Source organism: Rhagoletis pomonella, unplaced genomic scaffold (genome assembly GCF_013731165.1).
Source record: "Rhagoletis pomonella isolate Grant_MI unplaced genomic scaffold, Rhpom_1.0 Rhpom_scaffold_01417, whole genome shotgun sequence".
In the NCBI taxonomy this organism is placed as follows: domain Eukaryota; kingdom Metazoa; phylum Arthropoda; class Insecta; order Diptera; family Tephritidae; genus Rhagoletis; species Rhagoletis pomonella.
In genome coordinates this window covers 34,545-38,809 of record NW_023459971.1, presented here as the reverse complement: position 1 = coordinate 38,809, position 4,265 = coordinate 34,545, and positions in this window count along the sequence as shown.

Genomic DNA, 4,265 nt, shown 5'->3' with positions numbered 1-4,265 from the left:
GGTGTGAAGTCACATTATTTTGAAAATGAGAGTGTAAAAAATAATTCTGAAGAAGAAGAGGAAGAAGCGAACAAGTGGTGCGAAATAGTGATGTAAAACTAGCTTGAATTGTACCTACTCTTCAGCTTCTTAAATTTGAACGGACTTTCGGTACAATCACATTATTTTAGATACATTTGGAACGTAATAAAATATTGTTTCATATAAGTGCAAAAGTTGTTATGGTACAAATGGAACATTAGTCCACCAAGTGACAAAAATATATGCACATAGAAGTACATGTTTACTGTTAAGGCACGTGTATCTACTTTTAGGTACAACTTTTCGGCAAAAAGGTACAATGTGAATATTTAGTATTCATCACTAGTGCTCAAAAATAATAATGTGACGTCAGTGAAAGGGTGAATGCTGTCAAATCGAGAAAGAGAGGATTAGCGGCCCGCGGAAGGCGCCACCTTTGTTTCGCTGCATCGTGCTTGTTATTGTATTTGATCAGTGATCGGACTTCTACCGCATTGTGATAGATCTACGACAAGAATGATAGAATACAAGATTGCGCCGTCCTGGCCGTTGACATTTGTGTACTACTAGTAAACAAAGAATAGAGCGAAAAGAAGAAGTAGTTGAAATTGCCAAAACAGTTACACTTTACAGAGAAAAACGTGTTTTAGTTTCGCTAAATGCGAAAATATTGCATCTTTCACCTAATCTATTAGAAAATAGTTAACGTTTTAGTGCAGTCCATTGCTTTGCTATTGAGTTTGTTGCAGCAAACGTTTTAGTGCAGCAATGGCTTTGCAATTAACCGCCCTATTCCCTATAATTTTTGTTATTGTTCTGTTAACACCACCTTGTATAAATTCGCCTTGAAAGAAACATTTCTGGAACGGCTTTGCCGCGCCCTTTGTATGTACACAAAATGCAGCGATTCGTCGCAGCGCTACACTTGAATCTACGCATATTGCATCTTGACGGCTGCCTTGTTCGCTGCACCGTGGATCTACCACTTTATTGGGCATCTACAACATCTACCACTCAAGTTCTGAAATCTACCACATATTAGCGTTTTGAGTAGTTTTATTTTTGCTCAACATAATTTTCTTAATTTTAAGAGGAAAAATTGTCCAACACTAAACACTATATGGTAACGAGAATGATATAATACAAGATTCCGTATACCCGGTGTTGATGAAATTTCTCAAGTAAAAGTAAACAAAGCCGAATGGGAGAGTAAAATAAACTGTTAAATAGTAAAGGTTCTCAATAATATATTTTTCGGCAGGAAAGGTGGTGTTATTGTGTTAGATTGCAAAATATATGTGAGGGATTCACAACGGTGTCGTAATTGTCGTGTTGTCGTATGTCGTAAGCTTAAAAAGCTTAAATAAATGTTTAGAGCACTTGAAATGACAACCAACTATTTTCAAACACTGCAAAAATTCATAATATGACTTTGATGGCACTTTGCGAACCCCCGTAATATATTTTTCAGGCGTTTCAATTTTATAACATACAACAATACGACACTTAAGATACTGTTGTGAATACCCCAATGATTTATAAAAAGAATTAATAGCGAAAATGTAAAAAAACGGCGATTTTTGTGAAAGCATTTAAGTGCATCTAAAGTTTCGGAGGCGTTGTTTAATTTTACTTGAGAATTGTCAAAATCGGTAAAACCCAAGTAGCGGTTTTTGGGACGTGCACATTTGTTCGCTACATCGTGATGTGATAAAAAGAAAAGCAAGGCTGCAGAACTTCTAAAATATGTTCGAAAAATATCTTGATATGGAAAAAACTGCTTTAAAGCTCAGTTAGTCTAGACTTAATTTCCGTAACTTAACTTATTATTTTGGCCAACCTGTTATATGAGAAACTGTGTTGGCGGTTAGTTAAAACTTAACTTACCGTAAGAAACTTAAGAACCTGTAGATTTTAGGTTCTTAAGTTACAGCCTTACGGAAATCGAGAGCGGGGAGAGAATCAGGCTTGCCAGACTCGAGTTTTTGTATTTCTTAAAAATAAATGAAAGCAAACATTTTTATTTGCATGATTTTTTTTTTTGATGCGGCATTTTAGGCGGCGAACTGTTATACAACTGAAAGAGAAAATACAAAAAACAAAATATTTCCGCTCTTGGCTTAAGTTGACGTGTAGAGTAATCATTGATGGTTTCTTACGGTAAGTTAATTTAAGTTAACTGAGATTTTACACTGCGAAGGAAAAAAAAAATAACAAAACTGAACGCAATTTTTAGCAACTTCTAAATAAAATTTTTTTTTAGAGTCTAATTAAAAAGTTTGCAATTTAGGTAAAACCCTGCAGAATTTTTTTTAATTTTTGTACAAAGTTTGATCCAAAACCTGAGATCTACCACATTTTTATGAAATCTACCACATTTTTTTCCAGATTCTACACACAGAAGTTTTAAAGTCCGATCACTGTATTTGATACATAATTTCGATGCATGCTACTACTTTGCAAGGGGTGCGTGCTCTCGTACACTTCGAAATTTGGAATAGTATTTTTGCATTTCGTACAATCCGTGCATCGTGCAAGACTTCGAGAATACCCCCAATGTGTTTACATGTGTGTTTCCAAATAACATGGTTTGACTTTTGCAGCGTTTTTACTGCATTTAAAATGCAAAATTTAGCGTTTTCGAACATATATTTTCGAAGAGCGTTCATGCTATCACATTTACTAAATAAATGCACATTTACGCGAAGTTCTATGCTTATGACAAACAGCCGTTTCCAGGCGCTAATTCAGATCCGTATCTACCACGATTACTATTTCAAAATGGGGTGTCAAATTAAAGCGCTTGGCCGTTAGATGTGCAAACTGGGTTGCCACCTGTACAACAATTTAATTCAAATTATTTAATAAGCAATGCCATAATAACCGCGCCGTTCGTTCGATTTTCCCAAAACAGGTGTCAAATTACAAGGTTTGAACTCCACATATTCAAAAAGGCAGACTTGGGCACTTTTGCCCGTATGGGCTTTTTTGCCCGTACGGGCAAGCGAGCCCATTTCGCGGGCTAGATCAGGGGACAATCATGGGCAAACATGAAGGTGGCAACGGATCTTACTAATACATGTATACCAATGAGAGCCACTGCACACGCATTCTGGAGTAAAAAGGCCCACTCTCCCAAACTTAAAGAATCCCATAAGGTAGATCGTGTCTGCGTCAACCTACGTCTACGTTACGTCGTTGACTGTTTGAACTTTTACGCCACATACACTCCTCGTCATTTGAATAGCTCAACCTTTTAATCCTTAGTATTTATATTTTTAATTTTGTTTATTTAATATTCATTACATCCGATTTTAAAACTTTATACAGAGTTAAAAAAAATGTCAGCAAAGGGGTACAATAAAGTGCAAGTTTCAAGTGTCTGTAAAATAGCGGTGATTTTTGACAATTTTTTTTGGTGATGGTGCTGCGCATTTTCTCTCATACAAAGTATGCTCGACAAAATTTTTATATGGAATAAAATGCGCAGCACCGTCAATAAAAATTAAAATATTTCAAAAATCAGGGCTAGATTAGAGTCTCTTAAAACTTGCACTTTATTACACTATAATTGAATGGGCTACAAAACTGCATATCTGAAATTTTTCTAAAAATATTATTAACTTATTCACTGCAGGTCATTAGGATGGCACACTCCTATGTTGACCTTTTTTAAGAACTGTTTCCAGCTCTCAAGAAAAACGAAAAAATCATATAAAATGCTGCCCAAGAAATGGAAAAGAAATCTTCTTTTAAGTTTTAGTTTGTAACAAATTTTAAAATTGGATTTACCCGTAGAATATGCTATATTTTTACAAAAAATTTATATTAAATAACCAAAAGGAAAACTGTAAATACTAAGAATTGAAAGGGTGTGCAATTCAAATGACGAGGAGTGTATATGAGCAGATGTGGTCACTACCACAGGTAAACGCGAGCTGAAGGTCTGATTGTGTTAGTGTGCCAATTACCCCTGCAAAAAATGGGACTAATCCGGGATGACTCCGGGAGCAATCTAAAGGAGCATGCGACTAATAACACCTTTGATCTCTTTATATGGAATGAACTGATCGCTTTTGTTCGAGCATGTCCTATGAAGAGACTAATTGTTCACATTTATACCCGAACGGGTATAAAAAGCGACTAGTAACTTTAAAAAAATAAAAATAAAAATTTGCGCCAGCTGAGATTCGAACCGGGGTGCTCAGTTTTGTTAGGCGAATACTCCCTCTGTGTGCCAACGC